Source organism: Parasteatoda tepidariorum, chromosome 7 (assembly GCF_982258835.1).
Source record: "Parasteatoda tepidariorum strain Cologne lab strain chromosome 7, Ptep-v5.0, whole genome shotgun sequence".
In the NCBI taxonomy this organism is placed as follows: Eukaryota; Metazoa; Arthropoda; class Arachnida; order Araneae; family Theridiidae; genus Parasteatoda; species Parasteatoda tepidariorum.
Genome location: NC_141761.1, coordinates 68,186,131 through 68,208,787, shown reverse-complemented (window position 1 = coordinate 68,208,787; position 22,657 = coordinate 68,186,131). Strand labels below are relative to the sequence as shown.

Below are 22,657 nucleotides of genomic sequence, written 5' to 3'. Positions count from 1 at the left end.
TTACTACACGGGGAGTCTTCGACAGGCGGGGTTCGAACCCACGAACTCTCGGACATGGGCCCAGCGCCCTACCGACCAGGCTATCCCGGCATTTTGTTAGAAGCAGTTCATAAAAGTGTGACTTTAAGGTTCGAATGAAGAAATAATTATCTAATTTTATAAAATTAGAAAAGTTGAGCAAGTTATTGTTTTATGAAGTACTATAGATTAATAGGATAACGGAACACTAAATATAACTTTTGATTTTTTACTTTTTTTTACTATTAAATTGCAATTGCATTTTTACAATTTCCAAGAAAAATTATATTATCTATCTAATATATACTTTCCCATGAATAGTTGCAACTGTAGTTAGTTTTCGTAAATAGTTTCAATTCATAAATGATTTACAATAATTATTACAGATATTTGTTTTTTTGAATATAACTTTTTTTTTAAAACTTTTTTTACGATTAAATTGCATTTTTGCAATTTGCTTGGAAAATTATATTATCTACCTAATATATAATTTCTCTTGAATCCTTGCAACTATAATTAGTTTCAAGTCATAAATAGTTTTCAATAATTATTACAGACTCTATGACAAATACATATATAAAATATAAATTAAAGGTTACAATTAATAAAAATTATATAGTAATATAAATTACATTCACCACAGCTTACCCTTTATTTTTAATAATATTTTTCTTCATAACATAAAAAGATGCTGGCCTATAAACCGTATCTTGTTTTATCGATGCGTTCTGATTGAGCAGAAAAATTTGATTATGGGATTCTTAATTAACAAAGAAGCCCGAAAGAAGTCGATTAGTTATCAAAATAGGGCAATTCCATATGTGACGGAATGACATTTTGACTTGCATGATGACAATTAATTGAAGTTTCTATGCATCTAATTTAAAATAAACATGATTTTTTCTCATGCATATCATTATTATTGGTATAATGTGATTCATAAACTAAAAAAAAAGAATTTTGTATTTTTTTTATTTTTAATTTTATGAACTTTTTACTTGTGTGACGGAATGACATTTTGGCAACCAAGCTTTCGGCATGCCGCTTAGAACTGGTAGTTTCTGTGAATTTTGCAACTATTATTTTCCTGAACTATTTTTTACTTTTAGTATAATGTGTAAGCAATGTAAATTGTGAATTTGGAAAATTAACCTCAGGTTGGTTAGCAGTTATTAACATCTATTTGCTGTGACGGAATGACAAAAAGTTTAGTGGAAGAAAGTCTTCATTTAAAAAATGTTTTATTAATATGTAAATGATAAACAGAACGTAACTGATAAACAGAATTAATATTTACGTAAGAATCAGTTAAAATTTCAACAATTTGAAAATTAGGCTGTCTCAGAAGAGGTTTTATATCTAACTTGCCAATGTCACATCTTATCTTCGTTCTCAGGAAATTTATGCATAAATCAATTTTTGTCCCATGTTCTTTAAATACTTTAACATCTAAATCGTCTTTGTTTATCAAAGTAATTTACACTGCATATAAATGTGCCTTCTTTTTTTTCGCAGTATGGGACAATGATTAAAGAGCCGACCGCATACTCCTCAATCATATTTTCCATTTCCTCTTCAAAACAGTGGCTTTTCAAATCATACACTTGGTTTTGGTTAAAATTAGAAAGCATTCCAATTTTGATGATTCGCTTCTCAACTACATGAGCATCTAGTGCAGGTCTCTTGTTACTGGCAATGCTAATGTAGCAAGTGTCTTTTGCCCTCTCTTAAATAGAATAGCTGGACAAAAACAAAACTTCAACGATTTGTTGCTTTGACTTTATGAAATCATAAAATTCTTTTACATATTATGTGCCGTTTTAGAGCAGCCAAACATCTTGTTTGGCCTTTTAGAACAACATCACAATTACATGGTATTTATAGGTGCATGTGCTGTGAGGTATTAATGAAATACACTTAACAAAAATAAGAATAAGAACAAAAATGAGATAAGACACACTTTACATCAATATATGCTTCTTTATGAAAAGCCTCTTTTAAGGCCATAAGTATATATATTGCGTCTGCACTCTTCGTTACTCTGTCAGAGTTTGTATTATGACTGAATCCTTCATACTTGGGGGCTTGTAACTAACATCATCTTGACAGTAAAATTTTTTAACCAAATTAAACAGGTCATCAACATTACTTTTCTCACTTAGTTTCTTTTGAGTTCGATGTTAAATACTTCTCAAATAAAGACTGAATTAATTTTTTTACCTCTATTGGTGATTTTGGAAGTGAGTGTACAATTTTTTTTATGGTGAGTGTACAATTTTTTTTATTGGCTTTACCAAGACTCTGCAGGAATTTGTATAGGGAATTTAAATTATTTGTATGTGAAGAGATTGGTAGAATTTGATTTTTTCTTTGTTTACACAATCTCTGCACAACAGCGTTTGCACTTCTGAGTTTTTTAAGTCCAACTTTTGTCGCGGAAGCTTTCTTCTCTGCCTTTCTTTCTCTGTTTTTTTTCTTCATCATATCATGGGGATCTTGGTCTTTTTCAACATTTTATCTGTCTTTCAACAGCTGTTTTAGCCATTAGGTTAATTGAAAAAAAAAAATAATTCCCTAGTTTTTGACTAAGCTTCTCAAGGACTTGTTTTGTCATTCCATCGCCGAAGATGTGTCATTCCGTCACGCTAATTATTGGAAGTTAATAATCAAATGCATAGAATTTTACAATTTATCATTGATTCTTATGCCACATCAGCTTTATATTCCAAAATATACACATTTTCATTCAAAAACGCAGTTGCTATTTAAAAAAATATACTAAAACATGTGACGGAATGACACAAAAAAAAGTTACTTTTATTTAATATATTAAACTTAAAATGACTTAAAGGCTATGTTTTAAATGTTTAAATTTTGTACTATATGCATATTTTTATCAAAATATTGCAAAAGAAAGATACATTTCTTTTATTTTATAAGTATTTTTCAAGAAAACAATTTGAGCACAAATGTGAAGAATTCACTTGTCAGCCATGTGATTACTTTAGAATGCTGCCAGATTCAAAAAACTTAAAATTATCAAAAATTTAACAGTAATATGTAGACTTTGGCTATTTTTGAACATATTTTTAAAATTAAAATATGCAATTCATAAAAAAAAAATTTCACTTAAAAGTTGACAATTTCGTGGAATTGCCCAATAATGTTTAAAAAATATAAGGATATTTACATGCAAATTATTCATTTGTCACTAAATGGGGAGGGCTACGGCCATTGTTCTCTATCGCTCGCCAACATCTGATAATTGCTACGCAATTACTTTTTGTTTGCTTCGTAATAAATTATTTTCTCGTAATTTTATGCGGAATTTTTTACAATGTTGGTATAAAACAAAATTTTCCAAGAAATTATTCACTGTGTATTTAATTGTGTTTGTTTAAGCTTCCCATTTCCGAATACTTCCCTTACGATTCTATTAAGATTAAGATCTATTAAAGGATATAAATAATCCGGAATAGGGTGCTAAGCCCTTTGTTCATTGCCGCTTATCAGCCCTGATGATTGCTTCGCAATAATTGTCGTTTCTTTACTGTAAGAAATTCTGGCTAAAATTTCGGTAAAACTGGCATCTTGAGTACAGCATCCGTAAAATCCTTTTTACCGTAAAATCGGTTTTTACCGTAAGATTTTATTCAGTGAGTAATATTTATTTAATTACAATGATTCAGTGATTTTACAGTAAAATTTACTCTAGATAAAAATTACGCTGTATTAAAATTTTTTGTTTCATAAAATTTTATGGCAAATGTGGATTTCACGGTAAAAATTACCGGCCCTCAACGTTCCAGTACTCTTAATCGTAACTTTATTCGGATTTTCTTACAATGTTTTTATAAAGCAACAATCAACATTTCCCTTAGCATTCTAATAAAGTCTATTAGTGAACACAAATAATTTTTCTCAGTAATCATTTCTCAAAAATATATTTAAAATTTAAGATTTATTGTTGTAACACAGTTGGAAAGTTTACAACAGTCAATTACTATTTTCGCTTTCCAAGCAAACTGATATATTAACAGTAAATACCTGACTGTAGTTAATCTATATATATATTTCTCTTACACGGCACCAAAAAAAAAAGCCTTATTACAACTCCCCGAATGGCAACGTTAGAAAATTGACCAATGATTGCTGCTAAAAATATCACATGGCAAATGTCACATGAGGTGGCTCAACATATAGCGCTTTTAAAAACGGAAACAATAACCAGAGTGAGCATTATCAGGTTGTTCAATTCAGATTCATGCCCTAAAAACATAATAATATTTAATTTAAACTGGCTCAACATATAGCGCTTTTAAAAACGGAAACAATAACCAGAGTGAGCATTATCAGGCTGTTCAATTCAGATCCATGCCCTAAAAACATGATAATATTTAATTTAAACTCAATTAGGAATTAATTAGGCTGGCCTTGTCCATGACTATAAATAAGTCACAAGGTCAGACTTTTGAGAAAATCAGTTTAGTATTGACTAAACAAGTTTTTAGTCATGGACAACTTTATGTTGGCCTGTCGAAGAGTTAAGTCATTTGACAGCCTTTCAGTAATTGCTCCAAGATGCCAAATCTATAATTGAGTTTTCAAAGAAATTCTAAATGCTTAGTGTTAATTTCTTAGAGCTTTGCAGAAAAAAATGTTTTTTGAAAAAATTTTAATTGAAACTTCTATTGGCAGTAGGCAAAGGGAACTGCCAAAATCAAAACACCCCGATTAGAAATGCAGCATGCCGACCTCCACGTGGTATTTCTCGGGTAATGCTAACAGCCATGCATTTTAATTTATTGTATGTAAAACATCCTTATTTTGTTCTGAAATGTTATGTACTTTGTCACAAATGTTAATTAATATAGAAATTGATTTCAATAATGCTGATCACCAAAAAATATTTCATTTGGCGATAAAACAAATTTTTGTGTTCTTGAAAATGAAAGACTTTTTGAGGGTTATTATCTCATAAGGAAAAGTTAGGGTTTAAAGTTTATATTTTTAAATAATAAAATTTTTTTCTAAAACTTTCAGAATTTCTAGCATTAACTAATTTATTATACACATTTAGTTGAATTTAGGTGAGTAACTGCAATATTTGATCATTTATTTTGCTAATATGTTTCTCATTTAGCTAATGTTTTGATTTTTTCACCATGTACAATCTAAATAGCTAATATACTTTTTTTAAAAGCCAATAAGAACATTGATAGAATTCTTCTACATAAGTACAATACTATGTCTTTGATGATAAAATACTATGTCTTTGATGATAATATACAGAGTCTTTGTGCTAGAACATTGTGTTCATTGGCGAGCGAGAGCAGCGAGCCATGGTTCCACGGCGTGAACCACATAGGATTGCGTAGCGATTCTCGGGGGTAGGAGAGCGTTAGCGAGCAGGGGGCGGAGCCTCCTAGTATATGATAATGACTTATATTAATTTTTTGCTGCGGTTAATTAAAAAGATATGAAAGTCAGTGAGGGAAAACTGGATCCTGCCGTGTGATTTTAACTGTCTGCCATTAATATAACTATATCTGTTCTATTGCAATATTCTTTATTCTGTTCTTCTTGCTTCTTTATTCTGTTCTATTGCAATAAGAAAGATATTTATGCATTTGTGGGAAATACATATAAACGGAGAAGGACAAGTAAAGCTCTGATTGGTCGAAGTAACTACGTCAAAGGCAGCATAAGCTTAGGGAGGCAGCTTGAAATTTTAGACTAGTCTTTCAATTTTAAGCTGCTTTCTTACAAAAGCATCTTGTTTGTTTTTATTACTGATCATAATGGGCATTTTTTACGAAAACGAAACAGCAGATAAAATTTGTTTTTGATTTCAAAATTTTCAAAAAGTATTTTTTTAATCTTTTTTTCCAGTTGGAGATTTTGCAAAAATGTCAGTGCATGGAATATCGGGCAATGGCCCTTAGGCTTAAAAAATCAGCGTAGCGAATACCGGACAAATTTAAAAAGGGCAATGTGTAATTTTTATCACGTTTACCGAAAGACTTTGTTATTATTTATAATAATTGGTTTGGAAGTAATAATAACCGGTATTAATGTGTGAACCATTGCCGGTGTGGAGAAAGTAGTATCAGACAATACCAACTTTCATCTATCAAATGGTACCTCAAGATTGATTTAAGTTAGCATGTCTTATATACTAGTGAATTGATGTTTAATAGTTGCAGCGACAGTTACGTCATACCGTCATTCCCTACACTGATATTTAAGGTTAAAGGAAATTTCCTACACTGACGGTTTTAAGTTCAAGGGCGTTTATTCAGTTTACATTTGCTCAGTATTCCCTGTACTGATGTTTTTTTAAGGTTAAGGGCCATTGTGCGGTATTCCTTAAACTGATGTTTTAAGGTAAAGGGTCATTGCCCGGTATTCACAACACTAATATTTTTTTAAGTTAATGGCCATTGCCCAGTATTCCCAGCACTGAAATTTCTGTAATATAACCTAGGAGTGAAATTCGTTATCATCGGCTCAGTGGAAAAAAATTAATGACGTTTTGCAAATTCTAAAATCGAAAATAAATTTTGTTGGTGTGCAGGTTTCTGGAAAATGGAGTCATACATTTCCTACTTTCACTCATCAGCGAAAAAGAGGAAAATCCTTTCACATAAGGAGGTTGTTTGGAATTGAAGTACTAGACTAAAATTTCAATTCCAAACTGTCTCTTTATGGGATGATGTAATTTTTCGATCAATCAGAGCTTTCCTTGTTCTTGTAGGAAGCTGTATTTGGATGAGATGTGTTCTTTGCGTTAAAAATATTTTAAATTATTTTTAACAATTGTACTATTTATTAATTTGTCATTTTTGTTATAATTTTATTAAAATGGATGATGTGCCAATCTTATTCAAAATTAAGGACTTAAAACTAAATGTGGTTTTTCTTTTTTACGGTATAAATTGATTCAATGGTTTTACGCAACATTTTAAGATAAACAAACATACTGAATAGACAGTTTTAAAAATCGTTAAATTTTAAATAAATTATATTTAGTTTTTGATAAGTTGCATTCATTCTTCGAATGCATTTTTATAAAAATTTGTTCAGGCAATATCAGTTAAACTAATTATAACAATATAATTACTTAAAATTAAATAGAAATGCTAGAAGTTACGTTTTTCGCACTATTAATGAATAATATGTCTAAAGAGAAACATTTGTAAAGTATTTATGGTAACCTAAAATTAAATAAAATTTAAAAATAAAAATTTATGGATGAAGTATCAATGATATCCGAGCAAATAGTTATAAGTTTAAATTTTACCCGATTGGAATCGGCACCCAAATTTATGAAATAAAGTCTACTTTAATAGAATATAAAATTTTGGAATCGATTTATTGAGCATTTTTAATTTTGATTCATAAATCTGCTAACAGTAAAAAAAAAAAAAAATTAGTACATAGCAACGATATGGATAAGCGAACGGGGGACAGAACTCCCCAGTAATGTATAAATTCAGTTGTCACTTTTTCAAAATTGTCAACAAGCATTTTCCTCTCTGAAAAATTACTTGAAACAGTCAGAGTTAATGCCACAGAGATTTTCGGCACTTTTTATGTATAATCTAAAAATTTATCTCATGTAACATATCTTTTTATGTTTCTCAGAGCAAGAGTTTAGAAGTGCTTCTTAATTATAAGCATTTCATTCAACTGCGGCGAAGACAAGGAATCAAATCTCTACGGAGAACTTATTCTTTCAACAAACTCTACAAGGTTATCTGAAATGGCGCATTCTTATCTTATCCAAAATAATTTATCCCCCCATCCATATTTTAAAGCTTTCATCGAAAGAGAAAAATTCATCTAATGACACGAGTTCTTTTTTTGATTTGTTGCAAATTCGAAACACATCAAACTATAAAGGCTCAGCTCATAAAATCCCTAAAGTAACCCCAGAGCAACAACATATAATAGTTCCACGGCTAATTTGTTCTTTACCCTGTTGTAACTAGTTAGGACCCCGTACGTTTTATGTAGAGTTTGGCGCAGTTGGCGAGGTTATTCACCAGCAATCCAAACACACTTCGTTGATTTTTTTTTTATCTAAATAATGAAAGAAATAATCAATTTTTTGTTTATGAAAACTCAAGTGGCGATCGCGAGGCAACCGCAATCAATCTATCAACGCGATACTTGCTATTCTGAGAGATGATTAAAATCATGAGCATTCAGATTGGTTGTTGCCAAACTGAGAACTATATTAGTCACAGTTACGGTTGAACTCCTCTGCTGTAATCGAAATTCTTTTAAATACTTTATCAGAGATCAAATCATGTGTCATCATTTATACAATGTTGCCGCTTAGAGTGTCAGAAATATTATAAACAGAAGTTGTATTTAATCCAGTTTTTCATAGATTATGATTAAAAATTTTGGTCCGATAGCAGGGATAAGTATTTTTTAGATACAAAAATCGCACTTTTGATATCTGTTGATGATGTACGCGACTATACAGTGATAATTTTAGTCGATAGATTTATAATTTATACAAGGAAGCTTTTGTCTTCGATTTATTTGTAAATAAATATTAAAGATTTAATGTAAAATTATAAATGATTGATTTTTCCAATATAGCAATAAATAAACAATCGCACGAACTTTGCTAATCGTTTATTCAGATAAAGTAATTACGCCTCAATCATTGTACTTAATTAACTGTATCAAAATTCTTGGAAGGTAAGCTTTTTTTATGTGGGAATGAAATTGCGACAAAAGCAAAATTTTACTGTACGGGATAACGTATACTAAATCGCTTTTTGTGTTTCATCAATAAGTATATAAAGAGTGCCCACTCTAATGCTTGAGTAAGTAATAAGAAAAAGATTTTTTCCTTTTCAAAAGGCTGCAAAATGTCAACACTTTCCACCCAAATCTGTACAGCATTCTCTTGCGGTGAAGAGCTTGAAAAAGATTCGATTTCTCAAAAGCTATTCAACTGATTTCACCCAAATTTTGCAATTTTTATTGATATTGAGGTTGATATTAATCCGCAAGGCCTATAAATTAAGTTTTGGTCCTAGTTAACTAGGACCTAAACCTTAATTTTAATAATAAATCTTGTCAACTTACCTTATAAGAATATCAAAAATGGAAAAAAGTGATAAACTATTTGCATTTTACATGCTTCACGGAATCTATGAGCAATACAGATTTTAAAATATTAAAAACGCTTTTTAAAATAAAGTTTAGCACATTTCAATGATACGAAATTTTAAAAAAGTTTACTGATATTAGTTTGTTTAAAAGTGATGCAAAAGCAAACAATTCTTTAAAAATTGTAATTTGGTCATAAAAATTATACTTGAACTGTAACATTACCAATGCAAGTTTTGTTTTTGAAAGATAATAGTTTTTGAAAGAATTAGTTTTTGAAAGAAAGGGTATAGGTCATAGGTATATTTCAAAATAGTTTTTAAAAGAAAATCAAAATTTTTATCAGAATTAGGATCTTTTTCAAGTAAATGATTCTGAAAAAACCCACTGGGTCCAACTCAACCGACCATAAAATCTATAGCTTCATGGAAACTACATAGTATAGTTTTAAAACAACTGTTTATAACTCGTTTTGAAAACTGTTTAAACAACTGTTTATAACTCTTTTTGAAAACTTTTAGTTTTACACTTTTTATAGAAACAGTATTGAATGTATGTAGAGTATAGTTAACTAAAAATAGTAGTTTTGTCGCCTTAGGGGTTGCAAAAGTATGTGCTTTACTTGAAAGTTGTTTAATATCAATGCATATTTACTTTCCTTTTTTATTTTTATGGTCATTTACTCAAATACAAGACAAAATGAGGTGCAAACTTTGATCCATTGATGTAAGAACCTGATAACAAAAAATTCGAGATAGAAATCCATTCATCCAAAAGTGAAAAAGTAGTAAAAAATCAGTGATTGGAATGTGCTAAACTGCTTGTAACATCTATTTACGATTTCACGCCCAGTCAATTTTTTTTCTTCTTTCTGCTTTCTCTTCTGCAATCTTTCTTATGTTGTTTTATGACCATTTTTATGACAGAGATAGTTTTATGATACTTGTCCTTAGAGAGGTTGTTCTGAAGATGGGTTTATTGCGAAAGCATAAACAGCTTTGGTTGCTATCTAAAACTGAGGTTTATTACTTTTTGAAGTCTGGATATTTGATGCAATAAGTTCATAACGTTACAGATTTGCAGCAATTCATAGGATTATTTTTTTAAAATAAAATCTGTTACTTAGGTTCCAAAATGTTCTAGTACCTTATCGTAGAAATTATGTTAAAAAATTTCTTTTCAATTTGTATTTGTGATTATCGATTAAGAAGAAAATTTTATTCTGTCGATGTTCTGAAGTACAAAATTTTCTTCTTGACGTCTGATGTACTAAGTTAATAACGTTACAGATTTGCAGCAATCCATAAGAATGTTTTTTAAAATAAAATCTGTTAGTTTTGGTTCCGAAATGTTCTATTGTTTTATCATACCGAATATTAAAAATGTTCTGCACGGTTTCGATTTGTGATTATCGATTAAAAAAGAAATATTTATACAGTTGATGTCTATATAAAAAAAATCAGTTCACCCCCCACCTGCCGAAGGCTCCCCGTGTAGTAAATTGAGACTGGTGCATGTTAAATCTGTTAGGTCACGAAGTCCTCCATGTTCCCATGACAACTCAATACCTCTGGGGGTACTGAATTAGAGATTGGTCGTTCTCTGTTTCAGGACAAAAGTAAGATCTGTGGATGAATGAATAGATGTATGAATGGGTACGCCCTATAAACGGGATGTGATGTGTGTGTGGCTCAAGTCATATTCTTGGCCATCGATGACTTCACTGAAAAACAAGAAACGTACCCTCTGCATTAATTCGCTTGGTTTCACCAAGCAGGACAGCTGACAGTGACGAGTGACATTAGAAACAACAATAACATATAAAAAATCTTTCCTAAAACATAATTAAAGCATTTTAAAATTAATTTATAACGTTCTATTTTTGTTTTGCTTTGGAAAATTCCTAATGTGTAAATAAGTATAAAACCTACTATATAATTAAATAATTTGGAAAAATATTCAATAAAGCCGAATGCTCGTTATCTTTATCAAATTAATGTTTCATTTTGATCATTTGTGTTCTGCGGTACACCAAATGGTGTTCCGCAGAAACCTAGAGTTCCGCTAAAGAGTTCAAGTGGTTCCGAGAGTTATTATTTTTTTTTTAACCCGCAAAGATTATAGAAGTTTTATTCATATTTGAATCTAATAATCAATAAGCCATTATGCATTTGATATTTCAGTTGCCTTTATGAAATTCTGCCAATAAAAAAGAAATAGCACTGTTAAAAAGAGAAATACATAATTTTTTTATAACAATACATTAAGTAAATTAAGAAAAAGACGAGCATTTAAAAGAAACTGAATTCTTATTTCCCACTAGGCTTTTCGAATCAAATTAAATTAACTAAATTTGCTAGTAAAGAAATATGTTTCCCAAATAACTATTTTCAACGTTTTAAGCAGTTCTTTTTAAATGTTAGTTTAAAGAAGTCCATAATTCGACTCATTTAATTCGTTTCCAATTTATGCATATACAGCAAAAACGATTTCAGTACTAGACTAGACAAGGCTCTAGGACTGCAAATTTAACAATAGGATATAAAATATAATTTAAAATTATTAATGATAAAACGATGAAAAAAATTTCCTTCGTCCTACTAATGAATTAAATCTTATTATAAAATACTATATTATTGTTGAATACTCTCATAATTATCATCATCTTTTATGAAGTTGGGGTTCCGCCGAAAAAAGTTTGATCATTTGTGGTTCCATTGCCGAGGAAAAATTGGGAACTGTTGATCTAAAGTTTAGATCAACAGTTAGATTCTAAACAGTGATACGCAGAGAGGGGAAGAGGAGGGATGTGACCTTAGGCATCCAATCAAAAACGAAGGACACTAATTTTTTAAATCTATTATTAAGAAATTAATTTTCTTAGCAAGTAAATGCTACTCTCAAGCGAAATAAAATAAAGTATAATAAGGGATAAAATATGATTTTTCGCACAAATTTAAAAATAAAATTTTAAATATTCTTTTGCAATTGTGTGGGAAAAAATACAAGAATATCTTAACTGTAAATGGAAATTTTTTTTAACTTTTAATAATTTTCGTTTATATTTCATGAAGAACAACGTGGTTAAAAGCACTGTACTGATACCGTGAAGGAATGTGGGGTTCAATCTACAGTAACGACTTGATGCTCACACAGCTTTGGATCAATGGCTATCAGCTTATCTGGGACGTAAAGACGGCTTGTGCGCAACGCTGAGCACTTTGGCACAATCATGCCGTTTGTCACGAAATTATAGAACTTTAACTATCATCTGCCGGTTGGCCTGTAATGGGCCGATGTGAAAATACTTTTCTTTTGTTATTTGCATTTCATGAAAAACGTGAATCATGGATTTAGGTCATAATATACTGACAGATAATATACTGACATAATACAAATTGATGGATCATAAATATACTGACAATATCTAAATTTCCAAAATAGATTTTTAAAGGTAAAGACTCGAAGTAAAAACGACCATTTGGCACTTTTGTTTACAAACAGAAAATGGCGTAGACAACGTTTTTAAGAAGAGACCAGTTCAACTCAAACGAGCAACTAAAGTGATACTGCTGGTGAAAAAAGTTCGCATTATTTAAAGAACTTGTGCATTTATTACACTTTGAATGTTGCTTTGCAAAGCACTATGATACATTCTTTTACGAGCTTAAATTAAATAAAAGTTGACTCTGTTAGATCGGAAGGATAAATGGCTTTAGACCACGGTCTATAATTATAAAACCTAAAAAAATTTATCCCTCTGGAATTACTTTACATCTTGTATGTGGATGAACTTTTTAATGCTCATTAAAATGTTCTTAAATACTAATTTGATGAGTGGTGCATACAAACAAAACTGTAATAGGCTTTAAAAAAAAGAACATATAGTAGTTTTTAAAATTTGTTAGGTATTTAAGTCAAAATTATTTAAATTTAAAAGAAAATGATGGTTGAATTTAATTTATCATAATTAATGAAATAAATTGTAGATCTTTAATTGCTAATTTCTATAAATAATTCCGAAAATGGTACTTAATAATATTAAGTATTATTCGTTAAAAAGTTACGTTATTTCAAATTTTATTTTTTTTTCAATTTAGAATTCTAAAAATATTTTCGTAAAAGAATACTTTCTTTCTCCAAAATTTTTAATAGTACTTGTTTAAGTCGTGGTGGCTCAGGGGATAGAGCGTTTGCCTTCAATGAGGTGAACCGGGTTTGAATCCCAGTGATAGCTGATCGATACGAATTCTGCACGCGACTCGCACCAGCCACAGTGCTAACGTAAAATATCCTCAGTGGTAGACGGGTCATGGGTTAGAGTTCCCTTGCTGTTAGGCTGATCATGGGAAGTTTTCGTGGTCTTCCTCTCCATGTAATGCAAATGCTGGTTAGTTCCATTAAAAAGTCCTCCACGATGGCAAATTTCTCCCAATACTTATCCTGTAGTTTCCTTGTATTCTGGATCGGTCTCAAAATTACAAAACTACGTAGTTGAACATAAGTAGTCGTAAACCCAAAAAATGGGCCGGCTGTTCAACGACGGTTATAAAATAAAATAGCACTTGTTTGTAATATGCTTATACTCGTAGATTAACCAAACCAAAGATTTAGACACTATATAATTGATTTTCTTATCCTGAATAAATAAATAATATAAATATTTGATCAACAAGCACAGGTTTTAGTTTTATTTTTGAATTATTAATTAATTCAGAAATATGATTAAACGAAATTATTTTTTTAATTTGAAATCTGGTAATTTAATAAAGCAGAATTAAATTCGCCTTTGAGCTTACATCTTTATTGACAGTTATTAAGACGATAATTTAATTTATGCACACCGATTTTAGCTCCCTGAAAAGATTTATGAGTTCTATCCCTTAAATAATAAAAGACTTTTAATAAATGATTCTCAGTCTTTGAAAATAAATATTTATACAAGATTTTAAAAATAATTTCATATGCAAAATAAATGATGGACGATTTTCCGGAAAAGTTTTTTTTCTCTATCTTTAAAAGAGGATGCTGAAGAAAACTTTTACCTCAGATTATCCATAAATTCAAAGCCCTTTCTTCAATTTTTTTTTTCCCTTTTCATATTCCATAATAACGCGGTATCTCACCCCACGCAGACGATGTTCTTCTCAACTTCAGATCCTTACACCCCCAGGAAAATATATGCAGAAGAAAGTGTTTGGGGTTGGGGACTTTAACCCTCATCCATTTTCTGCATCTGAAGGCTTAGGAAGGGGGGCGAGAAAGAACTTTTCCTCTTTTAGATTAATCTATATCCCCCACCAGACTATCTAATCATTTTATCCCTGTTGTCTAACTTCCCCCACATCAAGAACTTACCCCTACGCCTTATGCTTTCTTTTGATTCCTATTCTGCTCAGCTATCCATCAGAATACACCCCTGCACACATTTAGAAGAAAATAGAAGGGGGGATGAAGTGTTTCCGACCATATGCCCCTCCCCCTCACAGCTTTTGTCCTGGCTTCGCAATTATGTGGGCTGTGACTCTTAAGAAAGAAGAAGGAATTCGTTGGAATCATAGATAAGAAAGTCCCCTCTCTCTCTTTTTGAGAAAAATTTATTGAATTTTGAGGGAGTAAATTAATATGTATGGTGTAATCTTTAATCCAGGAATACCTTCAAATGTTATTAGATATACTAGAAAAATACCTTACTTTGCTTGGTGGCAGCGAGCTTTGCTTTCAAACTTGGATTGAATGAAAATCCCAATATGGGTGGATTTTATTGTCCCGAGGGTCTAAAATAAACATATTAAATTTTATAAATAAATGCGGAACATTGAAACTACCACAGCTTCTTTTACTAAAAGGATGCAAACTGTTACGATATGTTGTAGATCTTTTAGCTGATTATATTTCTTATACGAACGGAGAGAGAGAAAGAGAGACTGTTACTGAGAGAGAGAGTGAAATTAACGAATGTCTGCATCATCCAGCTCGAATGCCGACATCAAAATGTGCATTATATTTCAGTATTTCTTTCTTAAATCAGTTAATATTGACAGTCATCATTCAATGCTGTTGAATAAAATATTTTTTTTAAAACTTCAATATTTCCTAATTACACTGCAAAAAATTCCGGATCAAAATACGGTATAAAGTACCTGCATTTTGGGTGCGTCATCCGTAAAATTCTTTTTACTGTAAATATTATATCGTAATTTTTGCAGTAATATTTATTTAATTAGAGTGATTCAATGATTTTAAAGTAGTTATTACTGTCAAAATTACGGTACATCGGATTTTTCGTTCCGTAACATGTTCCGGTAAAAATGAATTTCACTGTAAAATGTACCGGCACCTGTATTTTTTACCGTAATTTGATCCGAATTTTTTCAGTGTATAGTGGCAAATGACGATATTCAGCGTTGCAATGATGGAAAGATAATAAAGAGAAATTAGCGTTAACTAACTATTTTTTTTTAATCAACATTCGCTGATGAATGTCAATATTTCCCGGTGTAGGAGCGAAATTGGGGGAATCTTGAATTTCGGACATAAACCACTGCAACTACCAGAATGTGATATTTACCGGAGAAAGTAGACATTTATCAGACTTAATGGCAATATCTATATAAATTAGAGCGCCAATTATCCTCACCACTTGGTTAACAAAAAATCAGTTTGTAATAAGACCGGTGTTTTTATTTATTAAGCATTCAATACAATTGATGCGTTAATGAAAAAAGAGGTTTAATTAATAACCAATGAGACCTATATAACTTATGAGAAAAATTACTTTTTCTGAACTTCCTTTTTCTAATATTTATAAAAGGCGATAGAAATGTACCATTTACTGCACTTTAAAAATTAGTAATTTATTCTCTTTGACTTTTAAAATTATTTTTTAAAGTTGTCAACAGCTTGCCTTTTAATGACAATTACAAACCAGGGTTTTCTAAATGACCATTAATTCTAGCAAAAATGTGGCGCCCTCTGAGGAAAAAATTAGCAGACAGCTGTGCAAATATTTCAGTTGGATTAGTGTAACTCATTTATTCAATTAGTCCCTGAGTGCAACTCTTCAACTGACATTGTTTTTATAGTTAGCAGTGGCATCCTGTGGCGAAATCGACAACTAATTTTTGAACATGGAGGAAACAAACTCCGGTATCTCACGTAAAATGCAGCTAATCATATTACTTTTATTTCCATCCGTTTTTCTCTAATTGATTTCGAAATCGTCGCTCATGTTAGAGATATCCATTATTTCTTTTGAAATATTTGTAAAAATTCCAAAACAAGTCTTTTTCTTCTTTCGTTTTTAAAAAAAATTAATAATGCTGCATAATTTACTCATTTTTTTTTTTTAGTTCACTTTTTTCTCCTTTACAAATTTTTATTGTCAAACTTTGTAAAGCAAGCGTCTGAGTAAAATCTAGCAGCTGTTTGGTCCATTTGGTTTCAATATAATCTTGATGTTTCTTTTTTTCTTTTTATACTACACATTCCGAGTTTGCTTTTACAAAATTTGTTTATAAAATAAGCGGGTTGCAATGGCTCAAGGAATAGAGTGCTCGTCTTTCAATTAGGTGATCGAGGTTCAAACCCTGGCAATGAATGGTCAGTACGCATTCCGCTCCCTGCTCGCATCGACCACCGTGGTGATGCAAACTATCCTCAACGGTAGACTCATCATGGGTTAGAATCCCACTGCCATCGGGTTGACCGTTGGAGAATTTCATTGTTTCTCTTTCTTCGTAACGCAAAGGCTGTTTGCTTCCATCGAAAAGGCCTCAATAAAGGTTAGTTTGCTCCAATCCAGGAGTTCCAATCCACTCGTTTTCTGGGTTTGATACAAAATCACAAAACTACGGGGATGAACATTGATAGTCGTAAACCCAAAAATGGGTCGACGTTTCAGCGCCGATTATAAAATAAAATATAAAGTAAGCTTCCCATTCTGTAAAAATAAAGTAAAAAAAATATATACTCTGAATCATAATTAATTTTAAAACTTCTAAATGATCTAAAAATATTTTGAAAGGTCAGAAAAAAAAGCAATTTTTTTAAGGCACACTTATTAAATTTATAACAACTTTTTAAAGCGAGTGGGAAAAAAAAGAAAAAAGAAACACTTCCCCGAAATCTCATTTTAGTAAAATAATCACCATGCCCCGCATTTAATTATACACGGGCTAAAATAATTTCGAAATGAACTTCAGCCGATATTGATTTCAAAAATAAAGTGAGGGACAAGCTGTGTAAATCACTCGACGTTTTTTCTCGTTATTAAATTCCCAATATTCAATGGCATCGAAAAGGAAAACTAAAGACCTTAAATTAATTTGCAGGGGGATTAAGTATTGCAACTTCAGTAAGGAGTACCATTAAACTGAAGGCGAATTAACTTACACCAGCTGGCAATTTCGCCAAGCCTTCACTTTTTTCCTATTTATATAATTTTTTAGAGACATAAGTTAGTCCTATTCATGTTTAAAGTTGGTGGATTAATCAAGATAAAAAAAAAAATGTGCCCCAGCCCCCAGCTGATTTTTAAGGTGGGGCTGAGACTGCTTGTGTGGGGGACAGGGATCAAATCGATAAAGAGGACTTGGGGAAGGGGATAAAGGTATCAGAAAAGGAAGGGGGGGGAGTGGTAGTTAGGGAAGGTCAGTTGACTGAAAGTCCGTGTTAAAGTTTTTTTCTCTTCTTTTTTTAAAAAAAAAGAAAAAGAAAAAAATTTTGACATGCAGGCCATCTGGTGAGGTGGATGGTCAACAGCTTGACTCGACTTGCATTATTACTTTTTTGAAAAATTGCAGGAGGGGTCAGCAAATAAGAAATAGTGCAAAAGTTGAATGATTTTTCTTGCATTTTATTTCACTGTTTATTAAAATATCCTCTCGCTGTAGTTGATCAATGGTTACTGCTGCTAAATAAATTGTTTGAAAGTCTCTTAATATGTTTCATTGCTTCAGGGCTTTCCAACTGGCAGCCCGCGGGCCGGATGCGGCCCTCGAAGCCTTTTTTTTGTGGCCCGAGAACTAAAATATTTTAGTTGTCATTTTTGAAACCTAATCTCTTCGTTTCTGTGAAATTTAACATACCAACGGTGAGAAAAAATTTATTTCTCAGGTTTTGCACCCAAGAAAATATTTATTCAAATACAAAAATAATCGTGTATGTTGTTCTTTTTTATTTCGTTTCTTTGTGTTTTGTGAATATAATTTAGCATGTACGTATCAGAAATTTTCTCGAAGAAATTCTATGATTTAACTTTTTGAAACCACGAACTTTGGACGAAATTATTTACATTTGTATATTTTGAGACGCATAAAGGAGGTAATGAATATCATATTTATTTAAATTCTTAGAATCGAATAGGGCGTGAGCGGAAAAAAAAAAATATTTTCAGATGCTCGAGAAGTTTTTTTTCTTTTCTGCTTTAAACCATAATAAGTCTGGAAAAAAATGTCAATTTATCACAGAATTAAATTTAAAAGAAGAAAAAAATTCTTGTCACTATGTTTCTAATTAAGAGAAGATTCAAAATGATACGTAACAAAATTATTTGTAATGCTTGTTATTTTGCTTTATAATATTAAAAAAACTATATTTGAAAGCAAAATATAATCCTTATTTTATTAAGTTCCCATTCGAATGCAAGTACAACAGACAAACCTCAATTCTCTCATTGAATATTTTGTGTGGCACTAGGTAAGTTTTAATGCCAACCTTTTTAGAGTTTTATATCTTAACAATTTGATATCTGTTGCACATTAATTGTTTAATACATAGGTGCACATTAAAGTTATTGTAGCCAGAATTTTTTAATATGCAATTAAATATTTTCAAAAATCTACTTCTTATTTTAATTTGCAGTTCAGTATTTTTGTTTTGTACAACTTGATAAAAATCTGACAGTAATATTTAATGTTCCTTCTAACATAAAAAGAGCCCCATATAAAATTTTGATAAAGTTATGGCCCGCCATTTGACTGGTGTCTTTAATTATGGCCCCCAAGCTCACGTAAATTGGAAACCCTTGGCTTAGATGTACCGTTTCCGGGTGCCCGGTGAAAATTGAATACTTTATACAGTCGGTTTAGGGTACAAGCTAAAATTTAGATTTTTCACCCTACCGGTTCCGGGTATCCGGATGGTTGTACAAAAATTAAAAACGATTTTTGCCTTTATCTATAACAATATAAATTCTTAAAATTTTCAATCGGACAAATATTTTTTAAGATGTAGCTATAAAGAAACTTATTGCTCTCCCATATAAAGAAAAAAATTTGTTCTTATTTTTAATTTTTTCTTAGAATGAATTTAAAAAAAAAGTTTCTAACCGAAATAAGTTTAGAATTTATTAATACAGATTTCTTTAAACGTAAGTTATTTTAAAAATATTTTTAAAAAGTTGAAGGTATATAGAATGAAAAATGTTTTAATAATCATGGTTTAATTTTTGATCATACGATAAGTACAAAAGCAATTTATGTACTCTGAGATTTATCTTTTTAAAATCTTTTAAACTTTCAGATGCTCAGTGAGAAATTTTTTCTCGTTGCCAATGTTGAACCGAAGATTCATAAATCGGTTTTACTGTATTTAATGTTAGGACTATCTTCGCATCCCAATAATTGTGAAGATAAAGTAATTCTTAGATCAAGGAACGAAGAAAGGCAATTTACTTTCAAACCAAACTTTTCCAATAATTTTTTTTTTAAAGTAAAGAAATAAAAAAAAATCTAGAAAACCTTTCATAGCCTGCCCGAAGGTAAGTAAACTTGAACCAGACTTGTTGGAAATCAGATTTTTGCTGTTTACGAGACTTTCTATTGAAGTCTTTAGTTTAATCAGTTTTATTCTTATAGGTTTTTAAAAATATAAGCGTTAAATCAATTTATACTGAAAATGCAATAAAGTATAACCAAAAGATTTTTTTGTCAAGGTATATAAAAATGAATATATATATATTTTTTAAATAATAACTATTCTCAAGAAATTTTATATCTATTTTTGTAAAAACAATTGTCTCGATTTTAACGTGTACTCTTATTTTCTTGGAATTTAATCTGTAGTGATTTTTCAATCATTATAGCAGCATAATCATTTGTCACTTATGTGTCATTTGTTCTGTTTGCAATTGTTGTTTATTATACTTTTATAAAATGGCTACAAAACTAAACAATAAAGACATCTTATTGGATTTACTAATTTGATATAAGCGAATTGAATAAGAGAATAATACACATATTTCGTATTTTTCAACAGTCATCTTTGAATTTTAATTATTATGCTTTTATTAACTTTAAATAAATATCCATGTAATTCCTTATTTTTAATTTTGTACTTGTACAACTATCATATTTATTTAGTTAAAAAAGTTTAGTCAAAAGTTTAAAAACATGGTAGACAAATCATCGATTATAATCCCCTTGCTATTGGAGTTGCCGTGGGAAGTTTTTGTGGCTTTCCTCTCCATGTAACACAAATGCCGGTTAATTTCATCAAAAAGTTCTCCATGAAGGCTGGCTTGTCCCAATGCTGTATTCAGGAGTTTCATTGTCTTCTGGGTTGGGTTCAAAATGACAAGATTACGGAGTTGAATATTGACAGTCGCAAACTCGGAATTGTATCGGCTGTTTAACGCCGTTTATAAAATAAAAAGAAAAGAAAATATGTAGAATTGTATGATTATCTCAATATTTAATAGGCCATATGGAGTTTATAATATTTGTCTAATTTTGCCCATATCTTTGAGCCCCTATTCAGCCCCGAAAGGATCTATATTTAACTGTCCAATATTCTCTTGGTACATTAGGGCAAATTTCTGTTATTGTAGGACATTTATATGGTTAAAAACTGAAGAAAGCAACAACAACAAACTATTATTTACGAAAAGATCATATTTCTGTCAATTTAGGGTAAACACTCTACTGTTACATGGTTCTTTGTTGCAAGCGTCAATAATAATCAAAAGGAGAACATTATTATAATTTTTCGATAATTAAATTTCCTCCCATTCGCAAACGATAATTATATTGACTGTACCCATTCATCCAAAAACACTCTTATCTGTTGCTTTCTTATTATATTCACTTTATTTCAGGTATGACATTGAAATTACGGACTGAAATGAAAAGTCGTCTGCAGTAGAATCCCATTTGTAGACTCAGCCACTTTCAGACATCACCCTGCGAGGCGCCAAGTCGAGCGGAAAACTCGGGAACACCCATATTAAAACATCGGCTTATTTGGCGAACGGAGGTTATAAAATTCATTAATGTTTGTTATCACTAATCAAGGCCTTTGTACATGAAATAAAAAAAAGAACAAATAGCTTTCTTTCTTTTTTTCGTTCGAAAACTTTCTTTCATCAAGCCCTAATTAATGATGCGGGAGTATTATGATATAAATGAGGCACTCGGAGTTTTGATTAGAAATTACGGCATGTGAAGACTAATGTGATCGGAAAATTTTGCTCGTTAATTTGGAGCATTAAATTCGAAAAATGTGTTGTGATATTAAAGCAAACGATAAAAAAAGAATCATAATTGCAATAACTAATTTTTATTAATTTATTTTCAATTATGATTAATTTTTTATTGCGCTTTTATGAGATCGCTTTCGCGTCTGCATTCGAAATTTCGATTTTCCCACTCGTTAGCATCGGGTAAGGTAATAACGCAAAGCTCCTTTATTTTTTTAAGAACTTCATCAGCAAAATTGGAATCACCAAATAGAATTTACCGTAAATTGAAATTTCGACTAAATTATGACTAGCTAGAAAGCTCAAATTTCAACTGGTGCTCTTTGTCTCATGCCAATGCAAGTAACAATTGATTCTTAAATGGTACACGCAAAATTTATTGCTAACTGAAATCTATTTGATCAACTTTCCGACAAAAACAAACTAACGGACACAAAACTAATAAAATAAGAAACTTTTAATAGACCAAATGGAGAAAACAATTATACCGAATGGAGAAAATAATAAATAATACGGTGCCGTAAGAATAGATGTGTAAAAGTTCTGTGAAATCAAAATAATAATTAATTTACGTGCCTCTTTTATGCACAGATAAAAAGTTTCTTTCATATACATTGCCAGAATGATGCCGTGAGTTTTCTTTGTTAAATGACATTCTGACGCAACTTTTACATTGAACAACTTTCACATTACGTGGTGAGAAAGTGCCTACTTTTAGTGCCGAGGTCTGCCTATTGTTTTAAGGTCTGCAAAGTACTGACCTTACAAATTTAATCATCTTCTTTGTCGCATAATTCGAATTACAAAAGGGTTAATTATCGTAGCAATATTTTTGACACATTTGAGTGATAAAATGCAACCGATTTGTCCATGGAATTTTTCTTTTTCTTTTATTTGTTACAAGTAGCTTTGCTCCCTAGATTTAGAAACATACTTGTATTTATCTATTGATTGGTTAATTTAATGCTACTTGTATTGGCTATTTGTATACTTGTATTGTTGAATCTTCAATGCTACTTGTATTCT

The 22,657-nt window shown here is 30.7% G+C and overlaps 1 long non-coding RNA gene across 1 annotated transcript in view; it reads left to right on the top strand.

Moving 5' to 3' along the window:
- Nucleotides 1–21,689, top strand: part of LOC122269254 (uncharacterized) — a 100,128-nt gene extending 78,439 nt beyond the window's left edge. The window contains exon 3 of the long non-coding RNA XR_006225085.3: nt 21,251–21,689. This is a non-coding gene — a long non-coding RNA (uncharacterized LOC122269254). The remainder of the gene's footprint in view (nt 1–21,250) is intronic.
- Nucleotides 21,690–22,657: the final 968 nt, after the last annotated feature.